At 36.0% G+C, this 15,112-nt stretch overlaps 2 long non-coding RNA genes across 2 annotated transcripts; one reads left to right on the top strand and one right to left on the bottom strand.

The window, feature by feature from the left end:
* Nucleotides 1–1,453: 1,453 nt before the first annotated feature.
* Nucleotides 1,454–14,771, bottom strand: LOC124258631. The gene is made up of 3 exons (XR_006893631.1): nt 14,760–14,771; nt 11,649–11,652; nt 1,454–1,624 (listed from the first exon to the last, which is right to left on the bottom strand). It is a non-coding gene; the product is annotated as an uncharacterized LOC124258631 (long non-coding RNA).
* Nucleotides 2,094–11,233, top strand: LOC124258628. The gene is made up of 3 exons (XR_006893629.1): nt 2,094–2,197; nt 5,670–5,676; nt 11,223–11,233. It is a non-coding gene; the product is annotated as an uncharacterized LOC124258628 (long non-coding RNA).
* Nucleotides 14,772–15,112: the final 341 nt, after the last annotated feature.

Raw genomic sequence — 15,112 nt, forward strand, 5'->3', positions numbered from 1 at the left:
TTCACGTCAAATTGACTGATTCTTTTCCATCAGAATGTAATCTTTTCAGAGGCTAAGCGTTAGTCAACCGGTCATCGAACTACTAACCTCCCACGCTACAGGATGCCACGGTCAGTCATTCAGCAGACACAATTTTTAGACTTCTATTAATTGTGAAACACCACCTTGTAGAAGTATGAAGTTCTAAAACCAAGACCAAGGCCAGCTGGTCTTAAGTATTACAGAGGCACAACTCTTGAAAACTGCGTCGACGTGACCAGTGCATGAGAATAGAGTCTTAAATAATATTTCTGTCATCAGTTTCACAGGCTGCAGCATTAAGAGTTCTGCGCTCTCTCGTAATGCCGGCAGCTGGTTGATCTTGAGATTAAATCGGGATATTTTGTCAGCTATCAAAATCTCATTATCGCAATGAGTGGTGTTGAGCCGAAAAACAGCCTTATAAATTAAATTATTTGCTTTGCATCAAGTCATGAAATGGTTGATGCTGTTAAAAATTCTGATGGCAAGGATAATGCAAACATATTTTCACGGACGGACGTACATTTAAGTCCAGCTTATTGTGCTATCTGACAGTCACACCTGGCGTCATTAACCACAAATGTGTCCCTAAAATACCACAAGGAATTTGTATGCACTTCCACGCTGGACGACAATGCTGTCTCTCATTGGCAGACACAATGTTTCTCCGCATATTCATAAGACAATCACCGATGCCGATCGGGAGGAAATAGGTCTAGCGTTGGCATGGCAGGCAGAACACTTGCCTCAGTGAAAGTTATCACGCAATTTTCTAAGCTAGTGCATCTCGGACAAAAATCCTGAAATAGACAGTGACCTAGATAAAGAGGGGTCACGTTAGCCCGACATATAAAACGCTTAATTTGATTACATGACTGTCATTCATAGTTGGGATTGTTCACATCATTTTTACTACTCCGTTCTTTGATTAAAAAGCGTTACACATCTTTGATTAAAAAGCGTTACACATTACATCCCTCTTACAGTGTTGTTGCCATATGACAAACCCTGTACTAGATATTTCTGAATAAAAATTCAATTTATGTCTAAAATTCATTGTTTAGGATAACATAACAAGGAGGTTTAGACCAATCGTTCATGTGGGAGATGTGTCTGAGATGAACGCCTCATGTTCTTCCAATGTGGATGTTTTCATATTAATTCTAGCTAAGAAATCCCTTGAGACAATGTCTAAGCGTTCACAATTCTTTATGTTTTTTTAATTTCTATTTTTTATTATTCACTCAAAATCAGTAGATACAAATACACAAAGTACATGATGCAACAGAACTTGTACAAAGAAAACAGAAATAACATAGCAGAAATTCATCTGGGTTGGCATTACACATACTGGAATCTTCATTATTATTAAGCTGGGAATGTGTGCAGTAGAGATGACCATTTTCTGTCGAATTGTAATATGTTTTGATTTTTATTGGCAATAAACTTTTCTGTCTTGAAAATATCACTCAATAATTTTACAAATGTATCCAGTGATAGCTTATTTTTTTTAATACTTGATACATGGGTGTATTGTTTACTGGCAAGAAGTAGGTGGTTCATAAGGTCGTTATTATTTCCGCCAATTAAGACTGTAAAGTTTCTGATGATTTATCTTCAATTCATTCTTTCAGTTTCAACCAGAACGTTTTCACGCATTCACATTCCCAATGAACATCTATCAAATTTTCTGACATTAAATTACAAAATGAGCAAAGTTCATCATCTACTAATTTCATTTTCAATAATTCTTTTTTGTGTAGACAATATTGTGGATAAATTTATACTGGAAGTCAATCAATTTAGTATCTTTTGTACATCTTCTATATTTTTTGAAGATATCTTGCCATGGAATTTCAATATCAAAGATATTTTGCCATTTTTCGCATGTTGAAAGTAGGTTTTAAGTACATATAAGTTAATCATAGAAATATCTAGATCTCTTTGGTGCTGAAAGTAAACCTATCAGTGATGTGTTAAGATAATGATTATGAACAATCAATAAATTATTTCTTATAGTAGCTTTCCATGTTTTGGTATATTTGAAAGAACCCGATAATAGTCAAGAATTGTCCCATTAATTTTGTAAGTTTTCTTAAGTTCACTAAAAGGCAAAATACCTTGATCATTACACAAGTCTCTTATAGAGTGAATACCTTTGAGATGCCAATGTCTTGTTTGTCTATTTTGGAATTGATGATTGAACCAAAGGGGTTCGGATAAGATTTGATCAATATCTGTAAAATCAGTTTTATGTGTTTTATAAAATATTCCCCATGCAGCCATTACATCTTTCCAATAGGGATTCATAATATTGAGACCGCCTCCGTGGCGTAGTGGTTAGAGCGTCCGCCCGGGAGAGCGGAAGGTCGCGGGTTCGATCCCCGACCGCGTCATACCAAAAGACGTTAAAATATGGTACTTGTTGGTGTCTGCCTGGCGCTCGACATTAATGGGTACAACAAGGACTGGTCGGCTCGGAGTGAGTATAAAGTGTCTGAGTGGGGTATTCATGCTTCACTGCGGCATGGTATCTCAGTGGGCTAGCACTATAAATCCAGTTTCAGTCTGGGCTAGTACAAGCAGCCGCACATACACATACACACTCATGCATGTCGTCATATGAGCGAAATATAACGACGTTAAACCCAATTTCACCTCACCTCATAATATTGACATAATTTTCAATACTGGCTCCAAGCAGAAATATATCTTTGAATGGAAAGATACTAGGGCTAGTACTGCTTTTATTTTGAAGATATTTATGTAAAACTGACAAGAGTTTATGAATACCTCTACATTAACCATTCTGAGTCCCCCTTCTTCATATTTTCTAATAAGTGTCGTCCGCTTTATCTTATCCCGCTTATCATTCCAGATGAATTTATAAAATATATTGTTTAATTTGTCAATGAATTCCTTTGGAGGATTTGGGAGTGAAATGAATATATGCACCAATGATGAAAGTGCTAGAGTTTTAATAACAGCTTTTTTCCCTAATAATGTCAACTTTTTTTCCCCCAATTCCCTAGAGTTCTATTAATAATTTATAGTCTTTTTCTTGTATTAATTACCCAAAGGTTATTTAAATTAGGATTAAGCCTTATTCCTAGAATATCAAAATCCCCATTATGCCAATCAAGCTTAAGACCCTGGCATAAAATCATGCTATTACCTGCCATTGAGCCTATCCACACTGCTTAGTTTTATCTATATTTATTCTTAAACCAGACATTTTGTAGAAATTATTGAGAGTGTCAACTGCTGCCCTTAAACTTTCTCCACGCCCATCAAGAAATAATTCAGTTTCATCTGCATACTGTCCAATTTTATGTTCAGTATTATTCAATGTAATTCCTTTTATTGCACTGTTGTTACGGATCATTATTCCTAAAAATTTCAGCCACTAAGAGGAATATATAGGGAGAGACTGGGTCCCCTTGTCTACAGCCCTTTCATTGTTAAATAATTGTGATAAATGACCATCCTGTATAACACATGATGTAGCATTATTGATCAATATTTTAATCCATTTTTCCATATTGGGTCCAAAGCCAAACTTTCGAATTGTTAAAATTATACATTCTTTAGAGGCAGTGTCAAAAGCTTTTTCAAAGTCAATAAGTAACGAGAGTCCCTTTTCACCTTGTAATTTTGCTTCAAACATGATATCGTATAATAATCTAATGTTCTCACTGATACACCTTCCAGGTATAAAACCCGTCTGAGTTTCATGAATAAGTGTATTCAATGTTTTTTTAATTTCTATTGGCTGTACATGTGCTGAGTATTTTATACATAGAATTCAGTAGGGAAATTGGGCGCCAGTTTTTTAACAACTGTCTAATTTTGTTAGCTTTTGGAATACATGTGATGACGCCTCTGTTTATTGTTATTGTTGGACTTAACATATTTTGCCTGAATGTTTCTGATATATATCTACCAACCCAAATATGAAGATCTTTCCAGAAAAAAAAAATAAAAAATTCTATTGGGAAACCATCTACTCCTGGGCTTTTGTTATGTTTCATTGATTTAACAGCTTGGGTTATTTCATTTAAAGTAATATCACCCTCAAGATTTTCTGCCTGTTCAGTGTTCAGTTTGGGTGTAATAAATATCATCAAATATATTTAATAATATAATTATCTGTTATTTTACCACCTCATGAGTATAGATTTCCATAAAATTGTCTTTGTTCATTTAAAATAGCCTTGATTAAAATAGTCATTGATGACACTATTCATAAGCTTACTGGTATACTTTCTATTTTCGAGATGACAGAAATAGTTGGTTGGTTTTTCTCCTTCCTCATACCACTGAATTCTATTTCTTATCTGTATACCTCTTATTTCATATTCTTTTAATTTTTCAAATTCTAATTTACATTTGGATAGTTCAGAAAGTTTAGGTTCACATATGATTTGGAAATTTTCTCTGATTTCTGTTTCCACTGCCAAATTTCTTTCTTTGCTAGTTTCAGTTTTGAGTTTTTTAAGTAGGAAGAGAATGATATTGTTTCTCCCCTTACTTTCATTAAAAATGTTTCTAAACACAAAGTGTCACTTATATTAAGTTGTAGTTTAGAATTTTCAATATCACCTAGTTCATCCTCAGAGCAGTTACAGTATTCTAATTTTGTTTCAAAAAGCATATCCTTGACTATATTTACATATTCTTGGTCATAAAGTAATGATGTATTTAGTTTCCAGTATCCACCACCCCGTTCCTTATTAAGTTCATTAGAAAAAGACATGGTAATTGCTGAATGATCAGATTTATATCCTGGAAGTATTGAACAGTCAGTTGTCATGTTCGCTAAATCTTGACAAACTAAAAGGAAATCAAGTCTGGACTGTTGTTTAGGGTTTCATTTCCACCATGTGTATTTCTTTATATCATAATTTCTCTCCCTCCAAATGTCTGTCAAATCATACTTTTCTATATTATCTAACACTACTTTCTTGCTTTTGGATTATTGATATTTTTATAATTTTCTAAGTCTATGGAAGGATTAAGAACTAAGTTCTTAGTTCTAGTTCTAGTTCTAAATTATTGCCGATGTGACTTATAATCTCAACTCACTGACTCTATTTCAAAATGTTTAAAGTATTGGATTACTCGACAGATGTATCATGCATTGGCACCAGACGAATACTGGCGAAGAATGATTTCTCATTAACAACCTTTATATTTTTTCAGTTTCGATTTTTAGATCTTTGCAAGAATAATTTTCATAATTGGGATTATGCGCTTCCGTTCTGACCCGATTCACTACTGCGGTTCTGGTGTGGGCATAATGCCGTACACTGTATAATTTCTATTATGAAAAGAAACAAATGTTTAGATGGGGGAAGTTCAGCGTTGGAAGATTCCTTCAAGTGTGTTTCGGTGTCAACCACTCCTAAACCTGATTAACACAACTTACCAATACTCTCTCTGCGGATTTGCGTGTTACAACTCCAATCGCTGACTTCTTGACTTAAGAAGAAACATCGTACCAACACCCAATCACACTCTTGAGTTGATTTCAAGGATTGTTAAATACTCTGGAATTAATTTCATCAAGATGTTACCAGGGTTCGTAAATATTTAAGAGTGGGAGTATTCGTGGTTTTGTCCTTTCTATTCCAGAATGATATATGAAGTTGATGAGTTTGGTGCCTTGTTTGATAAAACACGCAATATTATTGGTTCTTTCTCTGCAGCAGTAACTATTTTTTCTTTTAAATGGATTTTGTGGAAACATTTATGATACATATACTGAGGAAAACAAATAAGGGATCACATGAAAGTACAAATTCCAGTTGTGCGATACAAAGTATATATTTTTTGCCTCTTGGGATCAGGAACCATGTCACTTTTTACAGCACATTTTCTCCAGGAGAACGTTTCTGAAAAATTGGATCGAGATGTAAAATCATAAAAAGGGCCAGCATTTAAAGTGTACATTAGCGCTGAATCACTTTGTTTGTTAGTATATTAGTTGTGTTATTTATTTCCACCTTGTGCAACATGCTGTCGTATTACGTTATTTAGAGGGATGACTAACACAATATGGTTCAAGGAAGGGAAATGCCAGCCTTGCCGGATATACCAATATATAGATTATAGCAAAAAGCGTTTCAACCCAGCTGGTTGACTGAAGAATATATGTCAAACCCTAAACAGCAAAACCTAAAAAGCGTCAATATATAGGCCACGAGCTACTGAAGTCAAGCAAGCCTGTCCACCTGATGGTGGGTGCTACCGGTAGGGCGCGGCATGCTGTCAATATACGTGAGAGCTGCTGTCGTCACTGACCTTGACTAATCCACTCCTGTAAATTTCAAAACTCATTTCTATTTATGGCCAATGGAATTTGTTTCTCGATAGGAGCATATGAATTGCAACAGTGATAGGAACTGTGATGGGTATATTTACAAATCAGAACGGTAGCTATCAAGACAAACCGCACTTTTATGTTTAATTGGTAGTAGTCAAGGAGGCATATGACCACAAACTTAGCCGAATTGTTTTACGTCCAGTCGTAAAAGTCAGAAGTGATTTCCTAGTACTCCTAGGAATTCAGCGAATTGAAATGACATGGAGCAGCATTTTGAGTGAATAACGTCACTAATATATTTAGTGTAGTCTCTTGTACTGATACGTACTGGGTGGGCAATCTAATTTTTCTGACTCAAGTTTGTTTGGGGTTATTAACTACATATCAGTCTTTTCCACCTTATTAATATTTACTGACTCCGTGGCTACTGTTAAAGCAATAGAATCTGGTATCAATAACTCAAGAAATGACAATGTACGTGAAATACTGAAGATGGAAACATATCTGAACTTAAAGTGTATTCCTACACGTCGTTTTAGGTGAATTCTGGAAATGAAATTGCAGATCAGATGTGAAAATCAGGATCACCAGAATGTCATTGACGAATGCCAGAATTCAGCGATTTTGATTTTAGCCCCACATATGATCACCCTTCCCCATGATGGCAGTATTGATGGAATGGTGAGGCACATCAATTTGAACAATCTGTATTACTAACAAAAATATTTGAATTTCCTAACAGTTCTTTATGCCCAAGATGGAAACAACTATGGGCGGGGGTTGTTAGACAGATCAAGAAACAATGTCTAACGCATCACAGATATAGCCTTTGGGTACACTTTGTCATCTTCAACATCATCTTTTTTACATACCTAACTGAAAAGTTCGCAATTTTTGTCAGTTTCTTCTTTCATTAGCTTTTTTTAACATATGGATCATGTGGATAAAAACGTGACATTTATACCCCGGCATCTGACTGAGTGTCAATGAGATGGAATTGTGTAGATCAGATAGGTCTAACAGAAGAAAGGGATCACTGTATTGAACACGACAGTGACAATAAAGATAGGATATCGTTACCAACCCGAAGTAGCTTCTGTGAAAATTTATATCAAAAGTCATCTGATGCCGTTAAAGACACAATGTTTGTTGTTCTGGGATACACGCACGTATTAGCAAAAGTGTTTGACATAGATCGTATTTTTGGTAGTTACAAGGGAACAACGAACCAAGACATAAATGAAACAAACAACTCTGTGGATGACAATTTCTTATTTATTGCATAGAGCGACGTTTCGGTGTATATTCTTACACCGTTATCAAGCTAAAAGTGGATAACGGTAAGAATATACACCAACACGTCGCTCTATGCAATAAATAAGAAGTTGTCATCTATAAAGTTGTATGTTTCATTTTTGACTCACCAACTTCTAGAATGGCGATCAAAGAATTAGAACCATGACATCATTACCAAGAGTTCATGTATTAGTATGATTATTTTGTGAAAACATTCGGTTAGACACGATGTGTTGGCTTTATAAACAACGTAGTAACCTGGGTGTTTATTATGTGTGTAATATCGACAAATTAAGTGATTGTCCGAATTCGACAGTCACAACAAAAAATAACTTTCAGTGTAATGTTTTGGATTTCAAATCAACGCCCATAGTTTACATTATGCTGGTATTTCTGACATTCTGCTGGTACTAACGAAATTGTAGCATTTCCACAAGACACAGGTGTACACTGTGTATAGACACAAGTGGGGAACGTGAACTGGTGACTGCGATCATCGACTTTGAGCACTGCAGATCCATTGAAACATTAGTGAGAGGGAAAAGTTACACAAAGCAATCCTAGTGCATCGACTATTCTTTGTAAATAAACGTTTGGCGAATGCAATGTTCGTGTGATGAGTGCAGATGCGTCAAGGCCTCATGTCCACGGCATTCCGCCAAAGCGATAGTATAAGTATATCCGTTACGACCGAACAAAAGTACTATTGAATTTAATATTTAAAATAGCCTTGAAACATAGAGCAGTGTCCTAGTTAGATACTGACATATCTGGTATTTGAGATGAAATGAGTTCAAGTCGCCCTAGTATTTCCACTTGTATAACAATGTACATGAACGTGTGTATTGTATTAGTGCATTCGTGTGTCTGAGCGTGATTGTGTTTGTGAGTGTAAACTGACTTAGAGCCGACAGTTTTGTATTGTTCCATTTATGATGATCTCTAGGTCTGATGCCAACAAGGACTATGTTGTAACGTTCTATATACGTACAGCCAGAGACCTAATCACCGAACATCTTCTGTACAGGCTGACACTCTATACATTACACCACAACATTCCTAAATACGACATCCGTGAAGATCCGAGTTGGAATTGGTCTTCAGGAACCCATGCTTGTCGTGGTTATCTCTCATTTGACAGACACTCATTTGACAGACACCCAATTGACAGACACTGAACTAGAAGGTTAATTAGGGTAACACCTACGGGTATAATGGAACAGTCCACTGTCTAGTGAGTAGAGCAGGGTGAGCCTGAAACAGGTTCGTTACTGACAAGTTTGATTGTGGGTAAATAGAACTTTGTTGTGATAAAATGATTTCTCTTCTCAAAATTGATTTTACTATCAATTACTATCGAATATAAAAACAGGTTTGTCACTGAGAGGTTTGATTGTGTTTATTGATAGAAAAGTCACCTCCCAATAATAGCATATGTACAACAGAAGTTAACTGAGAAAACGTTTTGTTGGAGATACATTTACATGTACATATTTGAAAACATTCTTATTTGCAGTAAATGAGACACCTGCATTGCCATGTAAGATACGATTAATACCAATCAGTGTTCTAATTTCAACAATACTTTCTACAGATTGTAACACTTTATGTCTTTGAGTAGTATACAATTGACATTCAAGGAGGTAATGAAAAACATTCTCACATCCATGGCCACATTGACATGATGCGTCATATTTTAAATATTTATTCTAAATAAATCGTAACTAAGTTCATTCGTCATATATCTTAATATCGTGTGCAAAACATATAACTTCTTTATTCCAAATGAATAATATTTAGGTTCACATTTATCTATATTTGATTTATACGATACAACAGTGTCGCAATTTCTAATAGCTAAGCTAACGTTTTCAATATGATGATGCCGACTCCCGTTAGACTAGAAGGTTAAACCGAAATGTTTATGAAAATAAATAACCTTTTAATAAATAAACTGTTTTTATATTGCAGCAAAAAAAATTCAAATTACTGTCTTTCGTCCATCTTTCAAAATAAATATATATAGCTTCAGTTTGTTCCTGTGTTTTTATTTGGACTATTCCATTATAATGTGTAGGTAACAGGTAGTAGATAATCTGTTCACTGAACCGTAAATGTTGTTGCTTTAAGGTGTCTGCGAACTGGCTGTCTGCGTAATGGGAGGACACCCTTGTCGTATGAGGCGACTAACGGGATCGGGTGGTCAGGCCCGCAGACTTGGTTGATGAGTGTCATCGTATCTAATTGCGTATAATGACTGCTCACTGGATTGTCTGGTCCAGACTCGATTATTTACATACTGCCGCAATATAGCTGGAATATTGCTGTGTGCGACGTTAAACAACAACCAAACCAACCAAATCCTAAATATGGCACTGGCATAGGATCAAGGCGGGCCATTGTGGCCCGACATATACACTCGCCTAATTTGATCACATGACTACTACACATAAAAGTTACAAATGTGTTGTCAAATCATATTTGACTCTTCGTTCCCTGATTTGATTCATAAGTTAAACATTACTGCATACCTCATAGCCCATGAATACTAGCTAAGATTAATATTTTCATTTACAGATAATGTTCATTCCCATTTTCGTATTTCGTTATTGCGTCTCTTAAAAGAAAACACGCCATCGTTAGACGTCATTGCCAGAAATTTGCTGCTTGATATTATAATGCAACAAGCCATCTACTAGAAATCGCTGCATGGAAGATTACATTTTGGTTTATAGTTCATTGCTCAGCAGCAAATAGCATTAATGAATAATATGATTGCTGTTTTTGTTAAGTAACTGTGTATAAAAAGGATTGATTAACTCCGTGTCCAGTATTGTGGTCCGTTTCTGAAGAATATGCAGTGCCTGACATGCATGTGTGAAATGATAGGGAGGTTTCATATTAATTTCATAATTACTTTGTATGATTGGTTGTAATTCTTACCACCTAAACGTCTTGTCCAGCGAGTTGTAACACGCAAATCCGCAGAGAGAGAGAGAGAGAGAGAGAGAGAGAGAGAGAGAGAGAGAGAGAGAGAGAGAGAGAGAGAGAGAGAGAGAGAGAGAGAGAGAGAGAGAGAGAGAGATTCAACGACTAACACAAACAGGCACTGCCTCAGACAGGTAGAACAGTGGTCGACCACGTGTGACATCATCCGGTGTTGATCGCCACATCCGGACAATTCATCTGAGATATCTTTTTGTAACAGCGACGTGAACAACCTAGTATTCAACAGTTTCGATATCAAAATGGGAGAAGAGAAGGCGAGCACTTCACGTGATCATCAGTCCTGAATCAGTTTGTTTGTTTGTTAGTGTAGAGAGTAATTGAAGGAAAACCAAGTTCTTTGATAGTCATCTTCTTTACTGCAATAAGTGCGACGTTTCGGCGTAGATACTAATACCGTTATCAGGCTGGTTACTGCATTTGAAGAATGTAGCATATGCAAAATTCAGGTATGTTCTTTTTGTGTTCGAACATCGTTTTGTTTTTACATGTACATGAGAGAACCCGTGTGCATCATGCCGTCGACAATATGCCTTCTACTCCAGAAGATGAAGGTAACTTGGAAGCGTTGGAGGATTCCTATTTGCGTGTATCGACTCCAAGCGCTGACTCCTTCACCTGAGACAAAACACCCAGTCACACTCTTGAAGTTGATTTCGAAGATTGTTAAATACTCTGGAATTAATTTCATCAAGACGTAACCAGGTTTCGTAAATATTGAAGTGTGGGAATTTTCGTCTGTTTTTAAAGAATGTTACATGAGGTCGTTGAGTTTTTTAAATACATTAAATGTACGGTACATGTGTTTAGAAAGTGGATACTTGCAAAACAAAAAATACATAGATGGTAAAACCACTTGTAAAAATCCCAAAACATCTCTGAGTCATTCAATGATTGCTTCATTTAGTGGGTGTTGGTGAGTGTTAAGGGGAATAATTAACATTTTGAGGGAGCAATCCTCGCCACATCACGACGGTCGCCGTTGTTGCGTTATGCTCACGTCACTGCACCCGCTATCGTTACGAGTCAGGAAGCAATGTGGGCGGGGGTCGATTTCAAATGTTACATTTTGTATAATCAGGTTTGACAGAATGTAACTTACCAGGACTCCTTATAGCTAGCATTCCTTCGCAGGGGCGAGTTTCATGGTTTGTTACCTTCATTGTCCTGAATGATTAGGCTTAACCCTTGGTGTAGAAGATATGAAGCAACAACCCTGAACAGAACTGAGAGAATGGTTTTGTTCCTTTCTGTTGGAGACTGCATTCTCTTCTTCCACTGCTTCAGGAGATACATAATCTCTAAAAAAATTATTTCAATGTCAAGTGTTCTCGTCACGATATGGCTGAAATATTGCCGATGTGACGTTAAATAATAACTCACTCACTCACTCAGGAGATACAAATCATTCTCAGAGAGGGTAACAATGAATTACTTTGTCGCAGGATACTTGTATTTTCTGGAATTTATGGCCAGTTTACAGAATTGTTTTTATCTCTTCAAAGAGATGCCGAACCACGCTGTATGATATTTTGTTCAGGGTATCCAGCAATTCAGCTGAAAGTTTGATATTGTGACATTATCACATGGATATCAGATATAAAATAACGTCCATCACAAAATGGAATAGTATATTAGTTCCCTTTGCTGTTTACATCTGTCACGTGCAGCATACAGTCATATTTCGATTTCTGAGGCATGACAAACATCGACTGGTTCAAAGAAGGTTCAAATGTCAGCCTTGCCGGATATACATGTACTTTGATACAGAAAATAGCATGACAGTTTTCAACCAGGCCGGGCTGAAAGACTGAGCTTAAAGAACAAACATCAATTTAAACACTAAACCCTGAAATGCCATAATAAATGTATGAACGCATAATCTGTTTTGAAGCAAATGTCTGTATGATATGCCTGTTTCCTTGGGAGCTCATACTGAACATGAAATGCACATAGAAGATAGAACCTTTGCCCGTCTGAGCAGCATTGATCGTGACCAAAGTTTTCATTGCTAAAAACTAATTCGTTCGTTTTGCCAAGACAAGCGATTAAAAGGGTAACAAGACATATACTTCAATTGCTTTTGAACACAGTTCAACTGATGTCAAGCGTTGTTTAGAAAATTGGAAATAGGTGTTACTCCTGGGCTAACAGAATTTGCCATTGCTCAGACCTCATTTTGAAAATACATAGGTATCATGGCACATATTTCAACTGATTGTTTACACAGTCTAACTACAGTGTATATTCAAGTGTGAAACATTTTGCCACCTAATTATCCGCAAGGTATCTGACACTGAATTTAGAAATTAAAATATAAAAAGAAACGCGTTACTGACTATGCGTGCGTGCGTCCGTGTCTGGGTGTGACGGTGTGTCTGAGCGTGATTTTGTGGCTGAGTAAACTCACTCCGAGCTGAACAGAACAGAACAGAATTGTTTATTCTCGAAAATCATACAGAATGATATATAGAACATACAGTCGTTTAAATGCAATATCATATGGGTAGGTATTTTGATTTAGAAGTGGCTAAGCACAGTTGTAGCAAAAAGTGAAAGTTTCAATAGGAGTGGGGTATAGTTTGATTTCATAAGTGAGATAAATTTGTCCATATGTGGATTATTACAGAAATAAGAGGGAAGAATCTTCTTACGTTCGACATTAAGCTGTGTACATGATAAAATAGCATGATACTCGTCACAAATAATATTATTTTTACAAATTGTACATGTTCTGTTTTCTAGATTAATATTAAACCATCGTTTCGTTTCAATGGGTGTCCTCCCATTACGCAGACAGGCAGTTCGCAGACGCCTTAAAACAACAACATTTACGGTTCAACGAACAGATTAGCTACTACCTCTTACCTACACATTATAATGGTATAGTCCAAATAAAAACTCAAGAAGAAAACTGAACATATTATTTACTTTGAAAGATGGACGAAAAGACATTAATTTGAATTTTGAATGCTGCAAAAAAAGGTTTCATAAACATTTCGGTCTAACCTTGTCTAACGGGAGCTGGCATTATCATATTGAAAATATGACATCTAAAAATGATTGGAACATTTCAGAAATTAAAGTTCCAACTAAACAGAACAACACCAGTTTTTCTTCAGGATTTACTCCCACCTGTAGTAGGCAAGCGGACAAGCCATGAGTTAAGAAACTCCAATAATTTTAGCCAACCATGTACAAGACGCAACATCATCTTTTGTTCCATCAGCAGTTCAAATATGGAATAATATTCCTTTAGCTATTAGGAATTGCGACTCTGTTGCATCATTTAAATCTTATATCCACGTGAAAGAAAAGTTTTATAATTAAAAGAAGTATTCATATGGAATAAGGAAGTTAAATGTTTTGCACACAAGATTAAGATATATATGACGAGTACACTTAATATTGATTTATTTAGAATAAATATAAAAAATGACGCATCGTGTACATGTGTCCATGGATATGAGAATGTTTTTCATTACTTCCTTGAATGTCCATTGTATACTAATCAAGTAAACTGTTACAATCTTTAGAAAGTATTGTTAAAAGTAGAACATTGACTGGTATTAATATTACCTTACATTGCAATGTAGGTCTGTCATTAACTGAAAAGCAGAGGGTTTTCAAATATGTACATATCTATATCTATGATTACACAATACCATTTATCTATATCTCTCAAACAAAACGTTTTCTCAGTTAACTTCAGTTGTACATATCCTATTATTGGGAGAGGGCTTTTCTAAGTTGGATAAGTTGTGCCAAATCCTTTTCTTGAATGCATAAAACGTTTCAATCAATAAGCACAATCAAACCTCTCTGTGACAAACCTGTTTTTATATTCAATAATTATTAATAGTATAAATAATTTTGAGAAGAGAAGACAGATTATCATTTAATCACACCAAAGTTCTATTTACACACAGTCAAACTTCTCAATAACGAATCTGTTTCCTTGCTCAACTCAATAGACAGTGGACTGTTCCATTATATAGTTAGGTGTCTGTCAATTGACTGTCAGTCAAATGGGTGTCTGTCACTTGGGAGATAACCGAGTTGACAGTTTAGTATCATTCCCTTAATGCTGGGAACTAGGTTTGACGCCAACAAGTAACATCTTATCTTGACAGGCTAAAAACTGATGAGTGGTATATGTACAGAGCATGCTGTGCCAACAGCAGATTAACATTAATAACAACAGGTAACCGATATTATATAGCAAATATTCGGATGAGGCCAGGTAAGGGTGATTGAGTGAGTTTAGTTGTACGCCGCTTTTAGCAATATTCCAGCACAACCACAGCGGACAGACACAAGAAATGGGCTTCACACATTGTACCCACGTGCGGAATCGAATCCGGGTCTTCATCACCACCCCTGATTAGTAAGACTGACTGACTGACTGACTGACTGATTGAGTTTGGCTTTACGCCGCTTTTAGCAATATTCAAGCAACATCAC

Source organism: Haliotis rubra, unplaced genomic scaffold (genome assembly GCF_003918875.1).
Source record: "Haliotis rubra isolate DU_JTF1 unplaced genomic scaffold, ASM391887v1 Scf7, whole genome shotgun sequence".
NCBI lineage: Eukaryota > Metazoa > Mollusca > Gastropoda > Lepetellida > Haliotidae > Haliotis > Haliotis rubra.